The 10,835-nt window shown below is 43.0% G+C and overlaps 1 long non-coding RNA gene across 1 annotated transcript in view; it reads right to left on the bottom strand.

Annotated features, from left to right (window-relative positions):
- Positions 1 to 4,100: 4,100 nt before the first annotated feature.
- Positions 4,101 to 10,835, bottom strand: part of LOC136788430 (uncharacterized) — a 102,220-nt gene continuing 95,485 nt past the window's right edge. Inside the window, exon 3 of the long non-coding RNA XR_010827227.1 lies at positions 4,101 to 9,131. This is a non-coding gene — a long non-coding RNA (uncharacterized lncRNA). The remainder of the gene's footprint in view (positions 9,132 to 10,835) is intronic.

The raw sequence follows: 10,835 nt of genomic DNA, 5'->3' as shown, positions 1-10,835 counted from the left end.
TTTTCACCACTACATATACTTTCCCCGTAGCCCCACGTGCTGTCCATGTGCCCGAATCCATCTTACAATTGGTTAGAGACCCTCAGACACGCGCCTTGAGACAGCCAGCAATTGGCCACTGCGCAAAGCTCATCTTTAACACTGCAGCCAATTTACTCTATCTCGACATTGCTCAAGTTTTTGGTTCTACTGCTGTTTTCCTCATTATCTCTAACTCAGGGACGTGTGAAACAGCACAAAGCTCCCTGCAAATTCCTTTCCCACACACACAAGAGTCTCCCCGAACCCAACCCGAGGCAAGATACGGTAAAGTTTCTCTTACCTCGGTCTGTGTACAGCTTCCCGGTCCGGGTTATCAGCAGTAATCCCTGTGCCTGTACCCTGTCTGGGCTGTGTCTGTGGTGTGTCAGTGCTGGCCTCCCTTCTTCCCAGAGCTTCGCAGAGCCTGTCTTCAGATTAACAGTCTCAGTCCTTTGTCGGCCATACCAAGATGACCCACCACCCCCGACGGGACCGCTGAAATCAGTGTGGTGCACCTTCCTGTCTGTGGTGGCAAGAACTCTTCGGTAGGCGACAAGCTCCCGGACGAGCCCCCAAATTGTGAGAAAAATCTCAAATAATTTTCTTCAGACAGGATCTTCTGTGAAGCTATTTTATTCGCGATTGCAATGGTGGGCATCCTGCCAATTAGGAGCACATTAAATATATAACCTTTTATTCCCTATTACCCGACACCTGGTCACCTCCCCTGTTTCCTCATTGGCTGAATACTACAGGTTCACAAGCTACTTGACGCCCCTCTATACCATATATGTACAATTTTTTTCAACCCTTTAATTTCTCCTTTTTCCCTTCTTTTTTCTCCTTTCTTATGTTTTGAGAACTTGTGATCTTTGTTTTACTGTTCTCACACTGCTCATCCTGAGTTTCTCAAGCTTCCACCTTATTTTGCAACAGTGAGGCCTTCTACTGTCCACTTATCTACTTAGCATTTCTCCTTGTTATGACTACACAACTACTTTTGAATACAGAAAATTAGTTCTCTACTGCAAAAACACAGCTTAGTTTCTCACAACAAGAATATATCTGTGTATTCCCTCAGCATTCAGTTAATTACATCATAACATTTCATTTTAAAACTTATCTATGATATGGAATGAGCAGAGCATATACTAGATGGATTAAAAACTGGTTCACTGTTGAGGCCTAAAGTAGAGCTGTAAGCAGAAATAAATAGAGATGTTTTCTAGTGCAGATTTACAGGCATCATTTCTTGGTCCTGCACTGCTAATGTTTTTATTTTAATGTGAATACTTTTATAAACCATTTGCTGGGAGAGCCTGAAGATGACACAACAGTGGGTGACACAGAAATGATGAAAAAGGCAGCTATTCTTACAGTATGCTCTTAGTTACAGTATCCTATTAGTTAAATGGGCACCACTGCATGTGCCCTTTCCATACACCCATGGTACATTTGGGAATGAAAGTTACACCAAGGATGGGAAGCTACAATTTGGAAAGCAAAAACTCCAAGACCCATGCCAGTTGTTTTGGATAACCATTACCATGAGCTGTGACTACACAGTGGCTAGGTCTAAAACTGAGAGGACCACCCAAGGAGACAAAGCTGTGTATCTATGAAACATGCATAACAGATAAACTGGGTGAGTATGTCTGGTTATGGTGCTTGCACTCAAGAATAATGTGGATGTTTTCATGAAAGGTTAGAGAAAGTCCACTAATATTATGTGGCTTATAGAAAACAAGTCTTGAGTAGAGCATGACGAGTTGTCTAAAAAGAGAAAAATGAGAGAATGCTTCATCAATGCATATGGGCATTTACCCATGGAGAAGGGAGTTGCTGTAAAGGCTTTTTGAGCTTGCAGACAATACATTAATGAGTTTCAATGGTTAAAAATTTAAGTTAAATAAATTTAACCTTGAAATGAGACACCATTTACCAGGAGGCAGACCAAATCAAAGTTGGAACAGTATGAGAGGGAAGGGGGATGTTAAGGACTCACCATCAGATGGAATTTTGACGTGAAAATTGAGCATCATTCTAAAACTCATGCTTTGACCCAGCTTTTAAGATAAATCCTCCAGCCAGCATGTGAAGGTAGGATGGGATCCAGCCCCGCTGCCCATTACTTTTTTTTCCTTGACTCCAAGAAGAATGTCACACCTTGCTCAGAACAGCTGTAGGCTTGCCTTAGGAGAGTTATGATCAGAGCTTAGGCTTCAGTTCTCTGATTGGTCTTCTGTCAGGATCAGGAAAGAACATCTTCCTGCTATCTAACCTGACTCCTGAACTTCTATTTTCTGCAAGTTAGTCTTAGTCAACAAACAGTCCATAACTGAAGAGAAAGTGCTTGTCAGGGCATGGCACAACTCTGCAGTGGTACCATGAGTACTTCCTGATGCCTGGTGAAAGCATCTTGTTTATATGCTCAGGATCCTATACTCTGTCAGAGAATATCTGCCCTACCTCTTCCAAGACTTGAAGGTTTCAACGTCTAAGGTTTTCAACAGCATCTTGAGGTAAGAATCACACTCTGAAACCACGAGGGTATAGGGTGCCTAAAGAACTTCCTTCCCTTGGAAGAACTTGGAAACAGGCCACTTTGGCCTCCACTACTCCTGATTTGTGTCTCTCGAATTAATGTTTAGAAGATGCTAGAAAACAAAGTATTTGGCCTAGCAGAAGCCTTTGGGACTTGGAGCAGGCTCTGCATGAACCTAATTGTTGTGTAATATGAAGCTGATTTTAATTTTCATGAAATCTTTGAAGTGAACAGTGCATTGGGAATCCTCTACTAATTATTTTTTCCACTGTTTGCTTTCTAGAGGGAACCCAGGCTTCTTGCACAAAATGAGAGAAAGAAAACGGAATACTTCCAAAGATACTCTCTTAGTCCCTGCAGGATGACTTTTACCCACCAGAAGCAAGCAAGTTTTGTTACCAGTCATTTTCTTTATTCTAAGCTCATATTTTCAAGTCCTGATTCTGCAAATCACCAGTTATGGTGTGTAGTAATGGATTCTCCATTCAGTTGTCTGTGTAAGATCAGACCCTTGCAGAGAAGCTGTCTGCAAGGCAAAAGAAGCATGTTCCTTGACCATGCCAATCTTACTTTACATTCATCCTGCTAACTTGTCTTCACTACCTTTCCTGAAGAGAAAGTTTCTCAGTGTTACTGTGGAGCTAACTCCTTGAAGAACTTCACTTCTTCCTTAAGTGCTAAGTGCTCGTGGAGCACTGAGGAAGAATAGATTCAATTGACTTGGAAGAGTGGAAGATCTGCTGCGAGATGAAACCTCCAGGTGTGCAAGCAATGCCTACAAAGCACAGGAGTGAAACTGCAGTCCCTTACTGTTAAAGCCACCTGGATCATTTTCTTCTCTCCCTGTTCTCTCTGAAGCACTCTGAGCATGTCCCATTGGGGAATATGCTTATCGCAATGTCTATCCATCAGTGTCAGTCAGTAGCAGGCAGTAAATGAAAGACTATCCATGTTCTGAGTGCGAGTCTGTACTCTTCACTCATCCTTGTGACTGAAAAGTTACATCTGTGGAGTGCAAAGAAATATCAGGAGAAACTACATTGGCCCAGCAGATATTGCTTTTCTCTAGTCACCTCATGTACTGACAGATGGAGCTGCACATAAAAAGCCATCTCTGAATGTTGTCAGAGGCACTCTTGCTTGTGAAACATGAATTGAGGTGATTACTAAGGCCTGGGCTTGTGGTGCTCCCATGAGCAAGGCAAAACACAAGCCCAACACCCATCACAGCCCTCTGAACCCCGTACCGCAGGCTGTCAATCTAGCCAGAAATCCAGCGATCTCATTTATGCAAAAACAAAAGCAGAAAGACAGCTTCTCCCGATGGGAATAAAAATTACTTCTAGTCAGGCAGCAAAGATTCTGAATTGCAAATTATCATGACAATATTTCTTTGTTCAGAGGGGACTGTCTCATGCCAAAGAAATGCCATTAGCATCAGAAACTGTGACTTCATGACCCACACGGACAACAGGGTTCTTTAAGGATCAGTAACTGCTAGTACTTTATTGATGACGTATCTTCAACTCCTCCCCATTGAGGGCATAACTTTGTTATAAATGACTGAGTCCCAAATAGGACTGCAATCAAAGTTTACAATTTATTAAACGAATAGAGGCAAGCAAACAGCTCTGGGTGCGCCGGGAGTCTCTGCTCCACCAGGACGCACACCCGTTACATAAGACGGCTGATTTTTATGCTCCTAGGCTAATACATATTCATTACTACTTCTAGAAGAGGCAGGGTTATTACAATTGGTTTCCCGAATCCGAAGTCCTCCCAGGGGCGCCTGCTTATCAGTCTCTGTTAGTCTCTCGGGGGCCGCTCGGACGGGGATGCTCATATTCTTCCTCCTTATCTGGTGGTCTCTTGGCCGGGTGTCAGAAGTTACTGCACGTCCGTGCAGAGTCAGCAGTTTTTCTCTAAAAAATCCCTTTGTTCTCTTCTCACCTAACCCCAGGCCTCAATGTTAACCCTTCAAACCCCTTAGTGGCACGAATTGCTGGACCATTCCTTACAATTCCTCACCTTCTTTTTAATATCATCAATTCGTGTCTCTTCTTCAACCTTTGTCAGTAACAATTGGATTTCATCAGTCAGTTCTCGGGGTGTCCATTTCTTAAGCATCATTATCGACACATCAACTTTTCTCTCCCAAAGTCATCACAAATTGGGTGCTATTTATTATTCGCCGTACCAACAACGTAAAGCAAGGTATCATACAAGGTATAAACAATAATGTCATTACACCACATAAAAATAAAAATAGCATCCTTTTAACCCATGGTCCACCGGGCAACCACGAAAAGAAATCCCAATCCATACCCTTCCAAGTTTGTACTGGGACGTGGGCTAACTTCCTAATTTCCTTTGTTATCTGTTTAACCACTTTTCCATTATCATCAATTTGTAAACAACAATTAGAATCGTTCAGTTTTCCACACACTCCCCCTTCTTCTGCTAGTAAATAGTCTAAGACCATTCTATGTTGAAAGATAGCATTCCTCATCTGAGTGGATTGATCAGCCAGAAGATCCAAGGTCGTCGCTGTTTGATTGGTTACAACTTCGAGGATAGCTTGCAACCTAATTATTGGGTTCAAATTATAAATAGGTGCTCGGGCTCCTGATACCAACTCATTCGGGTTCCAGGTAGCTGGCCCATAATGCTGTATGATTCTTTCAGGAGGCCATTCATCCTTTCCCCTTTTTTGGGCACTACCCCCGGCTAAGGAAGTATCAATAGATCGTTTCACTCTGTTCAGGTCATCATATAATCTTATTCCTAAATGATTTCCTTGTGTTTGTGACAATAAAAAGAACAAGGGTCTTATGTACCCCACATAGCATATTCCCGACCAGTTTCCGGGTAGCCTCTTGTAAGCATGTTTGCCACACACCCAATAATGTCCCTTTAGGGCCCACGTCCCATTTGGAAAAGGACCATCCCATCCCTCTTTACCCTTTGGGGCGTGATAATACAGAGTGTCCTTGTTACCGAGTGGTCCTGTTACAATGTCTGCCCCGTTTGTACTCGTATATGCACACTTCCAAGCTCCCACGTTGGGTTTCCGCTTACAGTCACAATTCAGTTCTCTTTGGCGGCCTGTCATATTATAAGCTGACCAGAAATGTTTAAAGAACACTCGCCTCCCATTCTCATCCTGCAATCTCCAGCAATAGACCCGCACCACATGCTGTTCCTTAGTGGTGTTATCACGCTGACAGCTCAAGATTTGACCATCGAATTGTCCCCCCTCTTGTGCTCTTGCCACAGTTTCACATCCGGATCCAAAAAAAATCCCTATATGAGCATTTCAGCCAAGTCCCATTTCTCAGCTGAACATGTGTGGCGTTCCATTTCCCACTACGTGCTGTACAGTTTATAGGACTACATCCAGGATCGGTACAATCATATCCGGGGGACAGAGTCCAATCGCAAACGCTTTTTCCCACCGCCACTGTTCCTGTTCTGTTCAAGCAGTATACACCCCGAGCTGACGAGTGCAACTGCCATGGACCTCCTTCCTCTTTCCAAAATTGCGTCCCATTATGAACTTCGCTCAAATTCCTGACCCACCACTTGGGTTCAACCGGGCCTGCTACCCAGGGCCAACTTTCAGTTCCCCCCTGGTCCTCCACAAATCCAGCAGTTACTAAGGTTAAAGGCCTTGGCCACTTCCTCCCCCAAAGTGAAAAAGTTATTCCTCCATTCCTGCCCATGGCCCAATTGCCCCTGTAAAAACAATACCAGGAAGTATAGCATTTCTTATCCTTTTTCGCCGTCCAATCTTGAGAGTGTGGGAAGCTCCTTCAATCATGGGGTTGGGCCCGCTTTCAGAGCTTGTGTTACCATTCAGCCCTTCGGGGTGATCCAGCTCCTGGAAAAACTAATCACAATTTTATTATGGGTTCAAAAGGTTCTCATGTTATTTTTCTCAGGACAACCTGATCTTAGCGCGGGAGAAGTCCGGTCGAGGCCCTCTCACTCGGCGGTCAATACCCATAGGGGTTGCCTCCCTCAGTAGACCATACACACTGCAGTGGAGGGTCCTACCCCGGTCTTGCCTCCTCCCTTTCCTCCCTGCAGCCTTGTCCTTTTTATCCAGTGCCCTTAATTCATGCAGAACCTCATTGCTGGGATATCAGTTCCTCTTTAGTCTCAGTTTCAGTTCCCCAGGAGTGGACTCAACCCTCCAGGCTTCGGTAGTTATTGGTCCTTTTATTCTGGATGCGTGGGTCCAACCCGTTTCTGCTGTTCTCACAGCTGTTTCAGTAGTAAGTAAAACAAGGTACGGTCCCTCCCATCAGGGGTTCAATGATTCCTCTCTCCAGGTTTTTATTAAGACCTTGTCTCCTGGTTGTATCTTATGAATAGCAAATCCTAAAGGTGGTGTCTGAGTCATCATCCCAATTTCTCTTAGCTCCTGTAATCTCCTTCCAATGGTAATTATGTATTTCTGGATACTATGATCCTCAACTACATTGTTCCCTAGGGGCATCCCTTGAGAATAAGGCATACCATATAACATTTCATATGGTGATAATCCAGTCTCACTGTGTGGTTTAGTTCTTATGTTTAAAAGTGCCAATGGTAAGCATTTCGTCCAGGGCAGCTGTGTCTCCATCATTAACTTAGCCAATTGTTGTTTTATTGTTTGATTCATCCTTTCTACTTTCCCTGAGCTTTGTGGGTGCCACGGAGTGTGGTATTCCCACTGAATACCTTTCAAGGGGTACATCCTTCGAATATTCACGGCTGGCGTATGTTCGATTATTTCCACACAATTGTGTTCCAATGGCCCTTCTTCTGGAACAGTTCCTGGAAATACTGCTGGATATAACAGGTTAGTCGTTTTCAAGGTGATGTCATCTTGTTCAGTTAGTATTGCCTGATATTTCATCATCCGGCTGGGTGATAAACAGTGCCCCCCCCCCCCTTTTGTTCTAAAATGGTTGTTACCATATGTGGTCCAAAAACTTCAATATGTTTTCCCATTTGAAGGCAAATAATTTTCTACTATCTTTATCAAGAGGTATGCAAAAGAAGGCATCCTTTAAATCTATCACGGTAAACCATTTATATTTCCCTTTCACAGATGTTAACAATGTGTAAGGATTAGCTACTACCGGGTGAATGTCCTTTGTTATTTCATTTATTCCTCTAAGATCTTGTACTAATCTATACTCGCCATTCGGCTTCTTTACTGGAAAAATTGGAGTATTGTATTCCGATTTACATTCTTCCAGAATCTGATATTTGAGAAATTTGTCAATAATTTTCACTATCCCCTGCCTAGCTTCTATCTTAAGTGGATATTTTTTGATTCAAACAGGTTTGGCTCCTTTCTTTAATTCCACCTTTACCGGTTGTGCCAGTTTCGACTTCCCTGGTACATCTGTTTCCCATACTGCTGGTATAACTGCATTTTCTACTTCTCTTGGAATATTAACAAAGGGTTTATCTTTGTCCTACTTTGAGTAGAATTTGTCCTACTTTGGACTCAGGTACCTTCATTATTAATTCTCCATCCTCAAAGGTTATTGTTGCATCTAATTTGGCTAATAGATCCCATCCCAAGAGTGGCATCGGGCATTCTGGTACATACTAAAATTCATGGGTTAGTTCCTTACCCCCAAAACGCAAATCAAGGGGTCGTAAGAATGGCCGTTCCTCCTCCTTCCCTGTGGCTCCAATTATTGTAGTTGTCTTAGTTCCTAATCGTCCTTTTAAACTATTTAACACTGAATATGTTGCTCCTATTACATTTACTGACTAACACAGAGAAAGAAGCTCCCATAACCAACAAAAAATTCAAGCCTCTGTCTTCGTTTCCTAGCTTTATTTCAACTAGTGGACCTGCTAGGGTAGATGCCCCAGGTCCCCGTCATTCCTGACTGTTGTAAGTTTGTCCTGCAGCCTAAGACAATTTCTTTCTGATATCAGGGGCCGATTGCCCTGGAAAGAGGCTAGCCAGTTGCCTCTGTTTGTTTGTTTGTTTGTTTGTTTGTTTTTAAGCCAGGTCCATTTTTTTTTCTCATTGCATTTCAAAGTTGGTCCAAAAATTCAAAAATTCCATAGGGGTTTCTTTTGGACCTTGTTGGAACAGATTCTCATTTCCCATTTTAACCAGATTTTGGTATTTACATAATTTCTGGGGTGATTAGGGTCTCAGTGAGGGGGTCGGTCAGGGGAATGCAATCGTTGACAGTTCCCTGAGCGGTCCCATTGGCAATCTGAGCTCACACAGGAACTCAGGTTGTTTCAAGAGTTAGCTGCTTTTCTGTTTCCACGACAACTCTCTCGGACCCATCACGGTCCCCCTGCCCCAGAGGGCTCACACCCGCGATTTAGAGATCTCAGCCTCGGGTTGAGGCGGAACTATTAGCATTCCTACATCCTCTTTCCCTGCTCATTCAACTTCAAACAGCTCTGTTAAATACTACATACCACACAACCTTTAACACCTTCAACAACCCTTTTAACACTTCCTTTATCTTTCTCCAGCCTGTACTTTTCTAATGCCAACACCAAAGGCTCAGTCAGGGGCCAACTTAATTCCAAACTTTTTCCCTCCAAGATGCTGAAACAACATATCACTATACAACATTTCTTCCTATTTTCCTTCTCTCCTCTAAAACAACATTAATTGCAAGACACTGTTATAGTCGATTGATCCATAAAGTGGCCATTTAGTTTATATAGTGGCCACCATTGATTGCAATACTTAGTGAAAGTCCTCTTGCTTTCTGTGCCCCCATTTCTAACAATATCCTTCCAATGTGCCAATATGCACCCAAAGTATGCACCCAAGGAGGCTTTTTTTTTTTTTTTTAGGATGTCTTTGTTTTGGATTTTACTCATTTCCTTGATTTCCCATTCCCTTTTATTTATTTATATTAGTTACTGTCCCTTGTTTCAATTTCCACGCAAACCTTTTTATTGCAGGTTTTTACTATCTTTTCCTAATCTTCTTCCCAAATGTCCCAATTCTCTGGGATTAAACTCTTCTTTCCACATACAAACTTCACTATTTCAGATTATTAATGAGCCCCGTTCCAATCATAAATCCACAGGACTTCGGAAAAACACCAGAAGCACTCAGCCTTCTGTCTTCTAGACAAACAATATCACCTTTTCCACAAAATTTACATTTCAACAAGACCGAATTTCAAGCCGAATGCCTATTTTTCTCATGCACTTTGTTAGTAAGCCCACACAAAACAAGGAATCACTCCTGTGTATCCATCAATATGGGGGGTTTAAAAGGTATTGAGGCCTAAATAAATTCGCTCTCCCCCTTCTTACCAAATTCCCAGGGCTCAGGCCCGAACCACCAAAGAAGTGACTCTCCGTTCTACCGCTTTGATAATCAGCCACCCCCTCCCCCTCCCCCGATACTTGGGAAACTGACCAAACACCACCGCGAATATACCAAAACTTCTAAACTGTTACTTAGATAAGGCTCCCACCTTCCTCCTTGACACAGTCAAAACATTTAAGAACAAAATAGGATTGCAAGATGCACCACCGGGGGTGGATTGTTAGGATATAGAGGTGGTAGGTTATCCAATGACTCCCATTCATCATCTTTTTCTTTTTCCTTTTTTTTTTTTCTTCTTCTTCAAACTTCTTGTCTGCTTTTAGTGTAAATATTGAGGCTGGAAAAGGACGTGAAGTCCTGATCCATAATCCTGCATAATCACTTTCCTCCTAGCTAAAAAGGTTCCTTTGAATTAACATGTATATTTAAGGCCTGGCAAACCCAGTCTTCGAAGGATCCGAAAACGGGCCAAAAGACATGTGGTCTTAAAGGATCCTTCGGCCATTCTATCATTCGATACTGGACCATTTTTAATTTACTTTTTTCCTTTTCTGGGGCCCCTATCGTTCCAATTTCTAATCATTATCCCTAATGGACTTTCTGGTGGTATGTCTGGTAATTTGCTCCCTTTTCTCTGGTCCCGGGTCTTCAATTTTGTCTGACCCATCTAGGAATTTTACTGTGGCAATTCCTACAGCCCTTGGTTGCCTTAGTGAGAGTGTCTTGCAGGGGGTTTAGGACCTATCACCCACCCACGAATCCTATAGGAATCGCTTCGGTCCTTCACCGGCCAAGTCCCTCGCGGGAGATTGGAACCGCGGTTAGAAGACCTCCACAATCGCTTCGGAACTACGTTCCGTCTCAGTCACACTCTCACACACACACAGGCAACCGAATCCCACCCAACCGAACGGTATACGCCTTAAATACTTACGACTCCGTCGT

The sequence above is a fragment of the Anser cygnoides genome, chromosome 36, assembly GCF_040182565.1.
Source record: "Anser cygnoides isolate HZ-2024a breed goose chromosome 36, Taihu_goose_T2T_genome, whole genome shotgun sequence".
Classification (NCBI taxonomy): Eukaryota; Metazoa; Chordata; class Aves; order Anseriformes; family Anatidae; genus Anser; species Anser cygnoides.
This window is presented reverse-complemented; position numbering and strand designations above follow the sequence as displayed.